Below are 18,576 nucleotides of genomic sequence, written 5' to 3'. Positions count from 1 at the left end.
TCGAGTATGGTACTGCCGCACGCTGGCTTTGCCTTGTTTAAGTCCATGTATGTCCCTCCTGGCAATATCGACGTCTACCTTTGATAAAAAGCATGAGTCCATTGCTTTAATAAAAGCCTTCGCATCTTGGAGCGCTGGATCATTGTCCCTCCATAGATTCCGCAGCCACGTTTTGGCTTCCCCATGCAAATGGGACAAGATAAACCCCACTCTCTCTCTCTCATCTCTAAAGTCTTTGTCAAGTAAATCCAGCGCAAACAGCAGGTCTGCTCTGAAGTTGGGGTACTGCTGCAAACTCCCGTCGAAATGCGATACAAGGCTTCCTCCCCTTCTCCCCAAACCTATGCCTTCTGCCTTGGCTCCCGTTTGCCCCTCTTTGGAAAGCACGTCCAACCTGGCCTGGAGATCCCGGCAGGAGGTAACCATCTCCTCCTCTCTCTTCCTGGATGCAATTACCTCAGTGCTGAGTTGTGTCACCGCTTCTTGCAGGGCTTTTATCTTCTCTTCCGTCGTCATCTTGCCTGAGTTTTGTGAGCTCTGTAAGCACCCCTCCTCTGTCCTCGCTGCGCCGACTCACGTGGCGAGGTTCTTGGTGCCAAAACTTTAAAATTGGAGACAGAGCTTACTGTCAGGGCTGGCTCCGGGTCCCAGCTCACCAAGGACCAACGCTAGCCGATAGTACAGTATCAAAGTCTTTATTGAAGAATAGTCTCCATTTACAAGTCTCAGCGTCCCAGCCCTACGTCTGGACTTTAGACCGGCGAAGCTCTGTCTGGATCTCCACCCCCCGTGCACCAGTTCAAGACTCTAATCTTACTCCACCTCTTCCTTCTTTCTCTCTTCCTCTGGGTCTTACTACCCCCCGGGGTCTCATTCCTCCTGGACTCTTCCGACGCGGAGCTAGACCCCTCTGACTCCTCCCCCTCTCTTCGGCGGGCTTTAGGACCTGGCTCCTTACCCGGGCTGCCCACCTTGCCGCCCTCCTGTACATTTGAACTTGGCGCGCGCGTGCGTTTTACTTTCCGGATGACCGTTTCCTCGCTCCCTGACGAGGGTGTGGCCACTCCTGCCTCACGTTCTCCCTCTGCCTGCGCGCTCCCTGATCCCGATGCCTTAGACTCCTCCCCCCTACTGCTCTCTGGGGGGGACGCTGGTCCGGATTTCCAGCTGCTACTCTCTGAGTCCCCTTCTTCCCGAGGTGTCCCCCTGGGCACTCCCCTTGCCCTGACCATGGGGGCCCCTTTCTGTGAATCCTCCGAGTCACTGGAGAGACTCAGAGATCTTGGACTACTGTCGCCGCTGACATTTCCTTCCGACTCCTCCCCCTCGCTCTCTGTTTCTTCCCTCTCCAGTGACTCTGCTCCTGAACCCCTGACACACACGCATCTCAATAGCCTTTTGAGCGTAGGAACTGCTTGATGGGATCAGTCAAAAGCTGCACCAGGTGACACTTGTCTGACATCCTGTTTCCAAAAGTCATCACCCTGGTACTTCTCTGGGAAGAACACAAGCGGCACAGAAAAGGCAGCCAGGCTTCCCCCCTGTTGCATGTCCACAGCATCCGGTGGCCAAGCCAGAGGTCTACTGCCTGTGAAACCAGGAGATGGGTCAGTATGTGATCTTGAGCACAAGGGGTAGCCATGCCTCATAGTAGTCTGGTGTCCTTGCATTCACTGGCCCCCTTGGGAGATCATGGGAAGCCACTTGGTCTCTGTTGCTCCCAAGGTAACTGGTATTCCAAGGTAGACTGCTTCTCAACAAGAAGGCTCCATGAAAGGGAGTGGTAGGGCGTCTGCTTTGCATGCAGAAGGTCCCAGGTTGAGTCCTTTGCCTTTCCAGTTAGGGTTAGGAAATTGCCCTGCTTGAGATCCTGAAAAGCCACTGCCAGTCAGTGCAGAAAAATACTTTGTTGTTTAGATGTTTAGTCGTGTCCGACTCTTCGTGACCCCCTGGACCAGAGCATGTCGGGCACTCCTGTCTTCCACTGCCTCCTGCAGCTTGGTCAAACTCATGTTCGTAGCTTCAAGAACACTGTCCAACCATCTCGCCCTTTGTCGTCCCCTTCTCCTTGTGCCCTCCATCTTTCCCAACATCAGGATCTTTTCCAGGGAGTCTTCTCTTCTCATGAGGGGGCCAAAGTATTGAAGCCTCAGCTTCAGGATCTGTCCTTCCAGTGAGCACTCAGGGCTGATTCCTTCAGAATGGATAGGTTTGATCTTCTTGCAGTCCATGGGACTCTCAAGAGTCTCCTCCAGCACCACAGTTCAAAAGCATCAATTCTTCGGCAATCAGCCTTCTTTATGGTCCAGCTCTCACTTCCATACATCACTACTGGGAAAACCATAGCTTTAACTATACGGACCTTTGTTGGCAAGGTGATATTTCTGCTGTTTAAGATGCTGTCTAGGTTTGTCATTGCTTTTCTCCCAAGAAGCAGGAGTCTTTTAATTTCGTGACTGCTGTCACCACCTGCAGTGATCCAGAAAAATACTAAGCAATGGCAAATATTGGCCTGACAGGCTAGAAGGCAGCTCTCTGTGCTTTTATTTAAATCAGCTCTTTATTCAGAACAATGAGGACTGGAACCTTAGTTTGTTGCTAGGGGAACAGATGTAGCTCAGTTGTGGAGCCTCTGCTTTGTGTACAGAAGGCTCCAGGTTCAGTTGCCGGCATCTCCTGCTTGTTCCTAGGGTCCATGGATCTTATACATGAAACTGTATGGCTGTTAAATCAAGGAAGTATGTGGCCACATTGCCTTTACTACAACCTGGTCAGGCAGACCAATCTTGGTTATTTCTGTTCCCCTGCCCTGCTTCCAGCTTTGCCACCCTTGCTTCTCAAAGAGACTCTGTGCCTTTATTAAGATGGCTAGTTTTTCTTTGAGGTGCGAGGGGTTTGAGAGAATACTCACGCCTCCCTCTTTTGTCATTTTATTTCTCATTTTCTCATTTATAAACTTATAAAAGTACAAATTTACACATGCAATTTAAATTACCAGATATTAATACCTACCCCCTCCCCTCTTTCTTATGTCATATCTTTTATCACTGCATATCCAATTTAAATCCATTTGTTACTTATCCTTTATTTATTTAATTTGTTTCATTGCTCATTTTTAAAAATTAATACTGCTACTCTTTTAAGCTGTTTGCAATTGTTTTTCAAATAGTATTCCCTATTCTAAATCAAAAAGTCTATCTTCTTATTCTTCTGGTAAGTTTCTGCTGCCAATCTTCCTTGGTTGGGACTACTTCTTCTTTCCATCTCTGGGCATATATAATTCGAGCGGCTGTTGTTGCATACATAAATACAGTCATGCCTAGGGTTAAAGTAGCTTCAGGTTGAGCATTTTCAGGTTGCGTTCCGCAGTGACCCGGAAGTAACGGAACGGGTAATTTCCAGGTTTTGCCACTTGCACATGCGCAGATGCTCAAAATGATGTCACGTGCATGCGCAGAATCGGCGAATCGCGACCCGCGCATGTGCAGACGCGGGTTTTGTTCTGCTCAGGATGCAAACAGGGCTCCGGAACGGATCCTGTTCGCATCCAGAGGTACCACTGTACACCATTACACAAACCAGAAGTCTAACAAGTGTCTCTTGCCTGCATCTCCAAGCTGTGAAAAGGCTCAGCTGATGATAACATCCCATAAGTCAAGTTAAAATTCCCAGAGAAGGAGGAAAGAAGCAATGTGTTTTGGGCCGCATGATAGGCAGAAATCAAACAGGTGCAGCTTCTTGGACCCCCAGTGGCAAACTGCTTTGCCTGTTGAATTTTAAGCTTCCACAGATGACGCCTTGTCTCTTTCCCCTGCCACAACTTTGGCAAAAGATACACTTGGAGTAATGCAAAAACCTTCTCCTATACATCATACTGTTCAATGAAATTCTCCTATTGGTTCAGGTGCAATATATATACCACTGTAGTGTCTTTTTATATGCCTAATTTAAGTTGGGATAGAGGATACACAGGATATGAAACCCCGGAGAGCTGCTGCCAGTCAGTGTATCATTTACTTATCTATTTATTTATACTCCACATTTTCCGCAGACCAGAACTCAGCGTGGATTACACAAATTAAAACTTCACAGATAGAATACAAAAAGCTAAAAGCATTTATTTATTTACAGATAATCATTAAAAAGTAATTAATTTCTAATAAGGCTAAACAAAACATTAAAATACAGGTAGTAAAAACAGCACAGCTGTAATAGAAGCCCTTTCTTAAAACAAAACAAACCAGTCCATTCCCAAGGGCCTGCCAGAATAAAACAGCCTTGCAAGGAGGGAGCCAATCTAGCTGCTCTAGGAGATCTCAGAGCATGGGCAGATTTCTGCTCTTTCAAGGTAGTCGTGCTCTTTCAACGTAGGCAAGACTGAGCTAGATGGACTCACAGCTTTCCGTGCTCAAAGCTGACATGCTATTATTTGAGAGAGGAAGAAAGCTGACGACTGGCTAAGATTTGGGATTTAATCAGCACATCTATTTAGTTTGGGGATAATCAACAGCTTGCGATAGATAACTGAGTGCAGGGGTTTTTGTTTTGGTGTGTGTAGATATGAATGATTTCAGAACGGAAACTGGTACAGTCATACCTCGGGTTGAATATGCTTCAGGTTGAGCACTTTTGGGTTGCGCTCTGTGGCAACCCAGAAGTAATGGAGCGCGATACTTCTGGGTTTTGCCGCATGCGCATGCGCTCAAAATGATGTCGCACACATGCACGGAAGCGGCAAAACACAACCCGCACACGCGCAGATGCACCGTCACATCTTACATTCTATTCAGGGTGTGAATGGGGCTCTGGAATGGATCCCGTTCGCATCCCGGGGTACCACTGTATTCTGAACCAAGAGGTAGAATGGAAAGAAAAGAAAGAAAGAAAAGTCATATTGTTATAACACTGTTATCGTTGTTATAATAACAGTGTAGGAACATGTATAGTTTGGGGGACTAAATGATGATCTGAAAAAAACATAATTGCTAAGTATCATTGGAAGAATTCCAAGTGCAAATGCTGCTCATCCGGAATGCAAATCACACTCAAAATGTGCCACAGGAAAGGAGCGAGCTGAGAAATTTTGCATGTGGAACATGCCTTCTGCTCTGCATTGGAGTGGACAATTTTTTTTTTTTTAAAAAGCAATAACCGTCAGCTGCAGCAGCAACAAGCTCAGCCAAACAGGTGCTGAACCAACCCCCTCCATGCTCCAGCACCAAAGCCGGCATCTGATTGGCCAAGCTCATTGTCACTCATGTTGCTTTGAAGAAACTGATGGTGATGGACTGCTAGTGCACAGCTTCTTGTTGCCATTGTCTGGATTCCAATTTGGAACCCCCCCCCCCGAACCAAGGAACAGAGCGCTGGGACTTACGCCTCAAATACCTCACTGCAGCCAATAAGGCTCCACTCCGGGTGCCATATTTTTGAGAGCTTTGATGGATTGTCGTCCCATGCCTCTGGAGCAGGACCGATTTTTAATCACGGCCCCAATACCAATGGAATATTCTTCCTTGTTCAGTTCCTTTGTATCCCCTGCTCACAAAAAAGCTGAAAACGAAAGGTTCCAAAGTTAAAGGTAAAGGGACCCCTGACCATTAGCTCCAGTCGTGGCCGACTCTGGGGTTGCGGCGCTCATCTTGCTTTATTGGCCGAGGGAGCCGGCGTACAGCTTCCGGGTCATGTGGCCAGCATGACTAAGCCGCTTCTGGCAAACCAGAGCAGCGCACAGAAACGCCGTTTACCCTCCCGCTGAAGTGGTACCTATTTATCTACTTGCATTTTGACATGGAACGGCCAATACGTCAAGCAAGTGTTTCTCTAACATGGACTTACAACTCCAATCATCCCTAGCTATAGCAGAACCAGTAGTCAGGGATGATGTGAGTAGTAGTCCAACCACAGCTGGAGACCCAAGTTTGAGAAACACTGCTTTAAAGTCTGCTTTGATCTTTTGATCCCAGTACGTTTCCGAGCACAATTCAAAGTGTTGGTGCTGACCTTTAAGGCCCTAAACGGCCTCGGTCCTGTATACCTGAAGGAGCGTCTCCACCCCCATTGTTCTGCCCGGACACTGAGGTCCAGCGCCGAGGGCCTTCTGGCGGTTCCCTCGCTGCGAGAAGCAAAGCTACAGGGAACCAGGCAGGGGGCCTTCTCAGTAGTGGCACCTGCCCTGTGGAATGCCCTCCTACCAGATGTCAAAGAGAAGAACAACTATATGACATTTGGAAGACATCTGAAGGAAGCCCTCTTTAGGGAAGCTTTTAATGTTTAATAGGTAGCACCAGGTTGATGGAATTAATGGAACTGACAGAAAAGACTGATAAAATTAGCAGAAAAGACTGATAAAATCCGAAACCAAGGGGAAGAGATGGTGGGGAAAAATTGGGAATTTTTTAAAACAGCATTTAGTATAATACTGTATAATTAAGGAAAGTTGGGAGATGGTGGAATGAATTTATATGACTTTAGTGGAAATACAATAAGGATTTGAGATTTTAGGATTTAAGGGTATAAGATTTAAGGTTTTTCTCTTTTCTCTCTTTATTAGATTGGAGTATAGATAATCTTTTAGATGTTGATGGGAGGATAAGGTTTAAATGGATTAAGATAAATATGTGAGTAAGCAGTGAAAGATGGAAATAATTTGCTGACTTAATTAGTAATTGCAATACAAAAAGGGAGGTGGGAGGAGGTCGAGGAAATAAGTTATTGAAGGATGGAATTCTGAAAAATGGAAGTGTCTCTTTTTTAAATGTTTTTTTTCCTCTTGTTGGTGGGGTGGAGGTGTGGTTTTTTATGTATTTTTAACTTTTTTATATCTTTGTTTTTTTCTCTCCTTATTTTACTGTATTTTGTCTTTTTCAATTTTTTCTGTATTTGTGAAAATTTGAATAAATATTTTTTTTAAAAAAATAATGTTTAATAGGTTATTGTATTTTAGTGTTCTGTTGGAAGCCACCCAGAGTGTCTGGGGAAACCCAGCCAGATGGGTGGGGTATAAATAAATTTATTATTATTATTATTATTATTATTATTATTATTATTATTATTATTATTATTTTGTAACATCCAGAGCCATGGCCCACTCATCCTTTTGGCCAGGGGAGGCAACTGACTCAGGTAGTAGGATCCATGGCTTCCAAGGAGTGTATGCCCTGCTGCTGCAATGGCACAACCTCTTTGGAGGCTGGATCTGCCTCCTCCTTTGATCTCACCCCACTGCCGCCTCTAGGACCCATACCTATGGGACCACCTCTCCTGCTATGCCCCACGGAGGACCTTAAGGTCTGCAAATAATAACACCCTGAAGATCCCAGGCCCCAGGGAGATTAGACTGGCCTCGACCAGAGCCAGGGCCTTTTCAGCCATGGCCCCAGCCTGGTGGAACATTCTCTCACAAGAGACCAGGGCCCTGTGGGATTTGACATCTTTCCGTGAGGCCTGCAAGAGGGAGCTGTTCCGCCAGGCCTTTGGTTGGGTTCAGTCTGATTCTTTTCTTTAACAAGCATTGAAGAGGCCTCCTAGCCCACACACAGGTCCTTTATAAGACCAGTGGTAACAGCTGGCCCTGGAGAATATTAACCACTCTCAATTTTACCTGTGGCCTGCCATCTGTCCAGATTTTAATTTGCTCTGAACTAATTTTAAGATGTATTTTAATTAATTGATTGCCTGTTTTTATGTTTTTATGTTCTTTGTATACTGTGTTAGATTTGTGGGGTACAAATAAAATTATTATTAATAATAATATTACGGCCTCTGCAAATCAGAGAGGCTGCTGGCCTTTCCCCATTCCTAGGAAGGAAATGGCAGAAGCTGTCTTCTGTGGTCTCCTGGGGTCTGTGCTTGCCCAGTGTGATTCAGTGCATGCTCCTTTCCCCTCCATTAATGCCTTTGATTCCCACTTCAGCTGTTAGGTAAGGTTGATTTGATTCTACCTCTTGTTCCCAACATAGATCTTCACTCACTGCTTATTTCCAGTGTAGATCTTTATTCCTCGATTGTTCCTGATGTAGATCTTCACTCACCTCTTCTTCCCTGGTGGGGGAGGTGTCATTTTGTGGTTAGCCTCATGTGATAAAATGTATTGGGCTGGCCCTGCCCTGAGCCCCAAATTATTTAAGGAAAGGGATGCGGGTGGCGCTGTGGGTTAAACCACATAGCCTAGAACTTGCCAATCAGAAGGTTGGTGGTTCGAATCCCCATGACGGGGTGAGCTCCCGTTGCTCGGTCCCTGCTCCTGCCAACAAAGCAGTTCGAAAGCACGTCAAAGTGCAAGTAGATAAATAGGTACCTCTCCAGCGGGAAGGTAAACGGCGTTTCCGTGCACTGCTCTGGTTCGCCAGAAGCGGCTTAGTCATGCTGGCCACATGACCCGGAAGCTGTGTGCTGGCTCCCTCGGCCAATAAAGCGAGATGAGCGCCGCAACCCCAGAGTCATCCATGATTGGACCTAATGGTCAGGGGTCCCTTTACCTTTTATATTAAGTTAGATTAGCAGGTCCTCTGTTGCTTTGATGCTGTGGTGCCTAAATCAGGTTGCTGCCACCCTGTACAGTGTCTTCCCCACTCCAGTAGGATTTGGAGCTTGCAAAATTATTCTGTATGAGTGGCAAAGATAATTTCCATCCCAGCTTCCCGTTGTCATTTGCTTATGTTATTTGTGCTGCAGGACAGAAGCACAAATTCAGCCTTCCTCCCCCTGACTTTCCCTTATGGGAAATCTGTTTGCCTTAGGGAAAAGCCTCCTGGGACCTGTCAAATCCCCTCTCTTGACCATGTAAGGGAACTCCGGATGGCAAAGGAACAGGAATGAAGGCGGCACACTCTTTCCAAAATAACCTGCTCTTAAAGAGGTTGTATGTTGGGTGGGGGGAGGGGAGGAAGAGGAGGAGGAGGAAGGTGCAACTCGGATTTCAGAAGAGGCAATGCCTTCCATGTGCTTCTTCTGGAACTGAGGATTTTCTGGAGCAGTATCGAGTTTCAGAAGTACTTTGTGGACTGGAATCTGGGCAGAAAAGGAAGCAGTTTTATCTCTGTGCAGTGGAGGTAATTCAACTTTACACCTTCTTTGGGGAAGAGGCATTGGGGTGCCCGTATCGACTGCTTTACTTTGTTCCCACAAAGATGGAACTGAAAGGTGCTATTTATAGCTTTCTATTTATAACTGGTGTGTAATACAAATAATGCATGGTTGAGAGGTGGATCCACTTATCAACCGAGGACTGCTGCCTCAGAATTTTTGGATCTGGCCTATATGGTTAAACTTACCAATATTAAAAGAACTAGGGGAGTTAAGAGAACAAAACGATTTATTTGTACAGACCTGGAACTTGTTTATTCAGTATTAAAATGATGAGATGCAGAATACAGTTTGGTGGCATGCCATGTTAAGGAAGAATCTGATAATGTATATTGCTGATTTTTTTCAAAGCAACCAAATGAAAACAGAACAATGCTGTTAAAAGCTTTATTTAAGAGAGGTGCTTGTGCCAGCCCCCCCCCCCCAGCTTTTTCCAGAGGGCAAACAAGGCTGGGCATTTGGCTAGCCTGGCTGATGTAAAGTTTGTCATATATAGCAGTGCAGGAATAAGTAAGTAAATAGTATGGTAATATATCTTCTTTTCTTTGGACCACATCAGCAAGGCCAAGAGGGGGGTCTTGACGCCTGAGCAGCCCAGGACCTCCATACACACTGCACCCCGGGCTTGCACCCCGAGGAAGTAATTTCAGTGCTGCTAATATAGCAGTTTGACTTCATTCCTGGAGGCGCATTCCATGGTTTCTTGAGACAGATGCATGCCAACCTGGCTGAATGAATGAATGAATGAGTAAATAAACTTAAGGGTTATTACTCTTGGCAAACAAACCATTCTGAGCGCAAACTTACATGTGGCCATCATGGAGTCATGAGACGAGCAAAAGAAAGGTCTGACACTAATACTGAAGAAGAAGCAGGAAGGAAACCAAGCCTGAAAATCAAACAGTCTACAGGTAGTTACTGGGGAAAAAGGCATCAGTGAGGGAAGAGTGGTGCACATAATTTAAAAATAATAATACAAAGAATAATAACCATTTTAAAAAATCATCAGAGAAATGAATGTTAGAAGAATGCTGGAATGAAGTTATATGGTTTTAGCAGAAATGTTATAAAGAATTAAGCAAAAACTGATTGTTAATGGGCCAAAGTGGAAAATTTAAAGTTAGATTGTGTTAAGATAAATTATAGAACAAAAAATTGAGAAAGATGGAAAAGATTTGCTGAAATAGCTAATTGAACTAGAATACAAAAAAGGGAGGTGTGAGGAGGTCGATGGAACAAGTAAATGAAAGGTAAAAACATGGAAATATTGGATGTGTTTTTAAATGTTTTTGGTTTTTTGTTGTTTTGATGTATTGTTTTTTTGTTTTTCTTTTTGGTTTTGATGTATTGTTCGTTAAATTTTTTATTGTTTTCCCCCCCCTTTTCCCCCTGTAACTATTAAACTTCTAATAAATATTATTTTTAAAAAAATCATCAGAGAAACAACAAAAAACCTTCCTTGAAATGCCTGCAGGTATAAGAAACTCTTAGTCAGGGGTCAGCAAAGTTTCTGTGACTTGGGCCGGTGCAGACGCTGTGGTGAGCCGGAGTTGGCGCACACTCTCTTTCCGGAGCTCTTTCTGGTGCTGAAGAGGCGTGCACAGCTTCCCATTGGCTGCAGGCGCACGGGAGCCAACTGAGCAGGTGGCGGGGGTCCCCAAGCGGGCAGCGGGGGTCCACGGGCCAGTTAAATGACCTCCATGGGCCACTTGTGGCCCATGGGCCTTAGGTTACCGATCGCTGCTCTTAGTCATGTGCCTGAAGTTCAGCGACGGTTCCCATCTAAACTTAGTCACAGAGGCATATCTAGGGATTGGCGAAACTGGACAGGAGTGCAGGCCCAGCTCCCCCCCCCCCCAAAAAAAAACCACCCACCAGACTATGTAGCATATGGTGGATATGTTTGGAGAGCCAGTGTGGTGTAGTGGTTCAGAGCGGTGGACTTGTAATCTGGTGAACCGGGTTCGTGTCTCCGCTCCTCCACATCCAGCTGCTGGGTGACCTTGGGCTAGTCACACTTCTCTGAAGTCTCTCAGCCCCACTCACCTCACAGAGTGTTTGTTGTGGGGGAGGAAGGGAAAGGAGATTGTTAGCCACTTTGAGACTCCTTAGGGTAGTGATAAAGCGGGATATCAAATCCAAACTCTTCTTCTTCTTGTGGTGATGCACGACCACTCTCCCAGAAAGATCAAATGTGAGAGAAGCTTCCCATCCTTCTTGCACTGTGCCACAAAAGTGTGCAATTTTTTTTCACCTTTCCTCTTTTGCCTCAGCCTCACTCCAGACATTTTGAGTACTTGGGCCATGTAAATGTGGTCATTTTTAAGGTGGCTACTGCGATAAAGTGATTTTATTTTACTTTACTGCGAGGTGCCAACACAACTGTGCCAATGCAGCCAGTGGCGTAGCGTGGGGGGTGCAGGGGGGGGGCCCGGCCGCACCAGGCGCAACATCTGGGGGTTAGGGTTAGGGGGTGCAAATCCACGGGTTAGGGGGCGCAAATTACTTGCCTTGCCCCGGGTGCTGACAACCCACGCTATGCCACTGAATACAGCTCCTTGCCAAGGGCTCAAGGTATCCGAGGTATGCCTCTGCTAAGTCAGGAGGGAGTTTGACAAGCTTGAGCCACAAAGCTGAATGCATGACTTCAAATAGTTGCGATCCATGTATCTACGCCATTGGGGGGGGGGGGACAAATAACAAAAACTCCCTCAGATATTTCAGTTATGGGGTAGGAATGAATGAATTTATTATTTTGGTCACAGACCAGCTCCAGCTCACATACAAAATCAGGGAAGTCATGAAACACAATAGGGATACATTTAAATTGGCAGTGTGGGGCAGGAATATAAAGGACTTGGTGGTCCTTAACTCTCCTGGAGTCAAGTTGCTAAGGGCTTTGTAAATTAATACAAGAACTTTGAACCTGGCCCAGTTACATGTGGGTAGCCATCACAAGCTTTTGAGCACTGGATTTATGTGCTGGGCAGGAATAATATTTCCTGATCAACAATCTGTAGCATTTTAAACCACCTGGAGCTTCCGAACCAGGTGCAAGTGTAGCCCCATACAGTGTGTATTGCAGTAATCAAGTCTTGAGGTTACCAGTGCATGAATCACCACAGCCAGGCTGTGCCTGTTAACAGATGATAGAAAAGGCTGGAATTGGGTAAGTTTGACATTTTGTTACACTCCCCACCAAAGACCCCAATCTTCCTTCCTTCCTTCCTTCCTTCCTTCCTGAGTGGGCTGTTGGGATTGACCTTTGTCTGCTCTGTGTCAACACCTTGAAAGCTGACCAGGTAACTGCCATGATTTCACAAGCTAAGATCTACAAATGCTTAACCCAAATCCCCAGCTGGAGTGTCTTCAGGTGGAGTTAGCAGACTCCAGAAAGTCCACAGCGGAAAGCAAATCTGCAGAGCCCGTTTGCCAGGAGAGACCTCTGAGTCCAGACTCAGCTTGGGATCACCAGCAGCATGTAAGAAAAGCTTTCTGCCTGTATTAGTTAGTGGCTAGGGCAAGTCTCGGAGTTCAAATTGAACATTTCTGCACTCTGAAATTGACTGCAATGCCACATTCAGCATATTATGTTCTGAATCGTTCTGTTTGTTTGGGGGAAGTGCAGCAGGTGTGATTTGATTAAAATCAGCTTCTGCCAACCTTGTGACCTCCTGGTGCCTTGAACTATAACTCCCATCAGCTCTAATCAGCACAATATGATAATTCTTCCAGTTTGACCTCTCCTTAATTGCAAATAGTCTGTTATTTTTAAACTGAATTTGTTGCTCTAGGACAACTGAGAACCTTTTAACCCACTTCAATGGCGGAAAGCGAAATTTCTGCCTCGTGCCTTCCCACAAAATATTGGCAGCATGGAGGCAAAGTAACTCTGTATGAATGAGAACATTAAAACACAATTAGTTTTATCCACTGCTAGTCATACTCAAACTAGACCTATTGAAAATAATGAACATTATTATTAAAGTTTTCAGTTTACCAGTTTTGTGAAAACACACCACACATTGTGTATTCACATTGATTAGAAGTTGGCTTGTGTTAGGGAAACAGCCTTCTCTGGTGCTGATTTAAATATTAAACCTTTGTATTATAGATATACTGATTCAGAATACTTGATATAATTAAGAAATTGCTTATTACTTAATTTTTTTTTAGTTAAATCAAAGTTGAGTGTTAAAGAGCACAAATAAGGAATTGATAGCCGCTGTATTAAAGTTTTGCTCAGGTTTAATGAACTTTCAGGTCAATGCCAGTTTCTTGCAATAGGAAAACAGATGCGAACAGGAACTGAAGAGGATTCTCTGAGATTTAGAACCCCAGATCATCCTGTGGTTAAGTAAAGTAGGATGAAAAAGGAGGAAAAAATGACAACAGTTATTGTCATTTTCCATAGGGAGACATAATTTTAACCAATGGACTTGCCAGCTCTAGCACAGAAATCAATAATTATAAAATAAGGCATTAATAGGAGGTAAGAAGAGAACTCAACCTTTCTTGCTCCCACTCCTTGAGCAACTGAGGCAAATCCTTGATGGTTGCTGTTATTCGGACACGTCCTTCATTGATAGAGATCACTGCTTTTCTACTTGGCTTCTGAGTTTGTAAGTCTGCATGTTTTGCTGTGAAAGGGTGTGATTGCTTTGTTTATTTTCTGCTGCGGAATAAAATATCCTTATTGGTGTGCGTCAGTGTTGATCTGGTTGAGACATTGGCTTTTGGCTTGGAGCCAATTTGATTCCCTCCCTCTCTTTCTTTTTTCTTTCCCTTCTCCTCCTGCGATGAGGCTACATTTTAATATTTTAATGTTTCAATATTTTAATGCTGTATTTTAATTTTGTTTTTAAGTTGTAATCATTCAACTTGTTTTTATTATTGCTTGTAAGCCGCTCTGAGCCCGGCCTTGGCTGGGGAGGGTGGGGTATAAATAAAAATTATTATTATTATTATTATTATTATTATTATTATTATTATTATTATTTGCTGAAGCCCCAAAGCCCACATATTGGGAGAGATTTCCAGGGATTTTCAGCAACCTTTTAGCCCTAGCAATGTGATCCATTAGATCCATTAATTTCAGTGGACCTGCTTTGAATAGAACTTGGTACAACCTGATGATAAGCTGTGAGAATGGATAGTATAAAAATTCCCAGGGCAATATTTTAATTTCAACAACTTTAAAGTTTAGTAAGGACAGTAAGATTAGCTTTAAAATGCCAACCTGTTGCTGGACAAAGCTCAATGTGTTGACACTAATATATAGGGTCCTATATGTTTCTTGAGAGACTGCATTATCCCTTTTATACAGTGGTACCTCGCAAGATGAATGCCTCGCAAGACGAAAAACTCGCAAGACGAAAGTGTTTTTTGTTTTTTGAGCTGCTTCGCAAGACGAATTTCCCTATGGGCTTGCTTAGCAAGACTAAAACGTCTTGCGCCTTTTTCTTAAAACCGTCAATGCATTCCTATGGGAAACCGTCAATGCATTTCCTATGGGAAACCGTGCTTCGCAAGACGAAAAATTCACAAGACGAAAAAACTCGCAGAGCGAATTAATTTCGTCTTGCGAGGCACCACTGTACCCCGTAGTTCACTGTGGCCTGTAGGAGATTTTCTCCTGCTAGTTTCAAAGATCTGAGAAACAGTGGCGGAGGAAGCGGGGGTGCGGGGGGCTGCAGCCCCCCCAGGTGTTATCACTGAGAGGGAGTGTGTGACAAAATGAGTTTAAAATAAAAAATTAAAAATTGGGCTCATGAAACTTTTTAGGAGTGACGTGGTGGCATAGATGCCTGCAGGTTCCGCGCTGCCTGAAACGGCAGCGTGGGACTTGTGTCTGCCTACTGCCTCTCCCTCAGCTGCCCTACAGCTGAGAGGGAGGCAGTGGAGAGGCTTGCCCCGCCCCCATGGACAGATCGCCCCGCCCCCGGCTGCAGGACACGCCCCCACACCAGGCACCCAAGCGGCTAGCTATGCTGCTGAGAAGCCTGCTATGTTAAGGTTACCAGATTTTTTTTTAAAGAATCTTGGGACACTTTCTTTTTTTTGGAAAAGATAAAAAAAAGTTATTAAAAAAGTTTTGTTTTTTTTAAAAAAAGAAGTAATATATTCTCTTCTGTGGTCTCCTCTGACGCATGGCCTTCCTCTGCGCCCTGGTCTGCTCTCTTGGAGCACTAGCAGCCGTGGAGTAGGCTCAGCCACAAGTTCTTACCCTAACTCTACTCCTTAGCGGCAGTGGCGGTGGCAGCAGGGCAAGGTCAGGGCTCCCCTCTTTTTTTCTCCTCCTCTTTCTCTCGCTTCCTTCTCCTTCTCCTATCCTCATTCTCCCTGTGTTGGCTCCGGGGTTTTCCGGAGTTGACGTGCCGGGCATCCCTGGTTCCCCCTTGGCAATGGCAGCGGCAGTCTCAGTAGCCCGGATCAAGCCTGGTAGTGCAGTTGGCTCTGGCTGGCTTCAGGAGCTGCTTGCTGCCATGGTGCCTGCCATTTTGCCGTGCCAGAAATCCCCATATGATGTGTCTTGTGCCATTGAACCAATCACGCAACATTCATTCCCTACTAATAAATCTACCACACTTAAAAAATATAAATCCAGGGACATTAAATGAAATCTGGAGACGTTCCGGGGATGGATTTTTTCTGGGGACAGATTTGTAAATCCAGGGACTGTCTCCAGGAAACGGGGATGTCTGGTAACCATATGCTATGTGGAACAGCATTCCTGTTGAGATATGACAGGCACCCACTCTCAGCATTGCCCAACAACAATGGAAGACATTTTTGTTCCAATACACTTTCTCAGCTGGATAAATGAGTCTTTGCCATGAGTGTCTATTTTGTATGATGTAAATTTTGTTTTAAAAATATCTGTTGGTTTTTTTGGCTTTATCAGGGTTTTGTTTTTTTTTGTTTACGCTGCTTTTATTGTTGCTTTGAGACAACTGTATCAATGGTGACGATAGTAATACTGCCTGAGAACATAAAAAGGGTCTTTACCTGTCACCAGAAAGACTGCAGAGTAGGGCCCAAGTGAATCCCTATAGGGAGAGCATTCCTTAATTGGGATGCCAACACCAAAAAGACCCCCTCTCTAGTAGCTGCTAGCCATACCTCCCTTGGCAGGGGGTGCCTGGATAAAGGTCACCAAAGAGGATTGCAAGGTCTGGGAAGGGTCTGCGGTGGAGTCTCCTTCTTTGGAGGTCTTTAAGCAGAGGCTTGACAACCATATGTCAGGAGTGCTCTGATGGTGTTTCCTGCTTGGCAGGGGGTTGGACTCGATGACCCTTGTGGTCTCTTCCAACTCTATGATTCTATGATTCTAAGGGGTGTGTGGGAAGAAGCAGCCTTTTCCAGAACCTTGCTACCAGGGCCTTAAAAAGGACTGGATGGACTGGAAGACAGTGCAGATGAGAAAGCCCTGACATAAATATGATCAAAGCACCCAGTCCCAGTGAACAACCTCATAGCCCTATTTTGAACTGTGGTGTCTGGCTCCCTTTGGGACTGGTAGGATAGAAAGCAAGGAGCCCAACTGTAGGTGGCGCCAGAGCAGGTGGAGCCAATTAATTCCCGCTGCATTCCCAGACTCCTCCTTGCTGCTGAGTTGTATAAGGGCAGCATTGTGACTAAGAAGGAGGCATCTGATAGTGCTCTCTCTCCCCCCCCCATTAGATGTAAGTAGGAAAGCAGGCAGGTGGGAATTTGAAAAAAGAAAAAGAAAACCCCCAATAAATATTAATTGGAAAAAGGCAAGCAGGCAGATCAGGGCCAGCTGAAGGCAGACTGAAGTTGGTGGGGCAGTAACCCTTTCACCCTCGTAGACCAGCTTCTACTGATTTTAGGCTAACTGATGTCCCTGGGGCATCTTCCAAGGCAACTCATTGCAGATATTTGTGTGTTAATAATAGTAGTGCTCTATACCAGTGGTTTCCAATTAGCTAATTACTGAGGACCCTCTATTTTTCAAAAGCCAAGCCAGGAACCCCCTACTTTTGAAAATTTTGATAACTCTATGGTTGTTACCTGTGCAAAGCAATTTTTTGAAGAAAATGTCAGGTAGCCCCTAATAAGCAAAGGATTTTAGGTATACTAAAAAACACACACACCAGACCATAAAATTTGTGATATTATCACAAATTGCCTATCCCCAGACAGTAGGAAAAACTTGTCTTCATTGCTCCACTACAACTAAAGAAAGAAAGAAAAGTAATTGTGTAGCTAACTTGCAATTGCTCTATATGCAGAAGGCATTTTATATGAGAGAATATTCAAACATGCTATTCCTTACTTCTAATCTGAGATGGTACATATTAGCAATGGATGTTGCTGATCTGACACTAAGTAAAAGCGAAACAAAAGAAGTGCCATGGTCAGACCACTTCCTGGTACAACTGGACTTCTCCGCGACCCTTCCCCTCTGCAGGGAGGTGGGACTGATTCGGATGGTCCACCCCCAGCACTTAATGGATCCAAACGGTTTCCAGAGAGTGGTAGGGGATGCTTTAGCCCATGTTGATGGCCTTTCAGCTGATTCCCTGGTGGCCCGCTGGAATGCGGAGTTAACCAGGGCTATTGACTGTCTGGCTCCGAAGCGCCCTCTCTGATTGCATGGAGCCCGGACAGGACTTGCTCACGGTGTAGGACTGGGCCATGTATCTCGGCTGCTTCTTCCTTCCCTAAGGTGGAACGTAGCAATCGAGATAAAGTCCAGTCATCGTGATATATCTGCATATACCGGTCTTTAGCTGCTGATATATCACAAAGTTGAAAAGAAAGTATCGCCCAGCCCTGGCAACTAAACTAAATCATCAGAGGTTGAGCTGTTGTGCTAATCATAGTGGCAATGTGCTTAACTGCTTCCCCTGTTGGACTTCCAAGATGAGACATGAATCCCAAACTCATCAGGCAAGATTCACTGAAAACCCTACCTACAAGCAGTGGGAGAGTCCTCTAAACTTGTTGTTGAAAGCGAATAGAAGTTCTTTTCAGTTAAAAAGTAGAGAGCGAGGAGAAGGAATCCTTTACATTTTTTTAAACGATAAGCATGTGAGCTGTTTGAACTCTCTCTCCCCCTCTCCACCCCAATTGCAAGAGCCCTAAGAAACTGTGCCAGAGGTTTGTGCCCAATCCCAGCTCACTTGACATTCAGCAAATCCTTCACAAGTTTCCCCCCTACCAGCAAGCAGGCGCTGGTTGTGAGCAGAGGCTGGATGACCCGTGGAAGGCTCTCACTGTCCAGTTAGCAAGATAAACAAATCCCTGGCAGGGGGTGGTGCTGCGGACCCCCTGGGTGTGATCCACGGCCCTCAGGGGACCCCTAATTGGGAACCACTGCTCTAGAGGGAACAAACTAATGTGCTGCCATTGGGCAAAGTGTACGCAATGCCACCATCTTCATAGCACTCCTGTGGGTGCCCTCAGGGAGAAAGGTCCCACTTCAAGGAGGTTTTTTTAAATTATTAATTAATTAATTAATTA

General features: G+C 45.1%; 1 protein-coding gene and 1 long non-coding RNA gene across 10 annotated transcripts in view; one reads left to right on the top strand and one right to left on the bottom strand.

Moving 5' to 3' along the window:
• KCNT1 (potassium sodium-activated channel subfamily T member 1) overlaps window positions 1–18,576 on the top strand; it is a 202,742-nt gene that overhangs the window by 7,268 nt on the left and 176,898 nt on the right. For 2 of the 9 annotated variants that reach the window (XM_083422883.1, XM_083422882.1), the window contains exon 1: window positions 8,902–9,053. The exons of 6 other annotated variants lie outside the window; for them this stretch is intronic. The gene's annotated coding sequence lies outside the window, so the exon portion shown is untranslated. One more of the 9 variants, XM_083422885.1, reaches the window with a different exon arrangement.
• LOC310669367 overlaps window positions 1–18,576 on the bottom strand; it is a 235,446-nt gene that overhangs the window by 87,879 nt on the left and 128,991 nt on the right. The gene's annotated exons all lie outside the window — the stretch shown is intronic.

The sequence above is a fragment of the Podarcis tiliguerta genome (assembly GCF_965153285.1).
Source record: "Podarcis tiliguerta genome assembly, chromosome: Z".
Taxonomy (NCBI): Eukaryota; Metazoa; Chordata; class Lepidosauria; order Squamata; family Lacertidae; genus Podarcis; species Podarcis tiliguerta.
The sequence above is the reverse complement of the archived record's forward strand: the minus strand, read 5'-3'. Positions and strand labels throughout refer to the sequence as shown.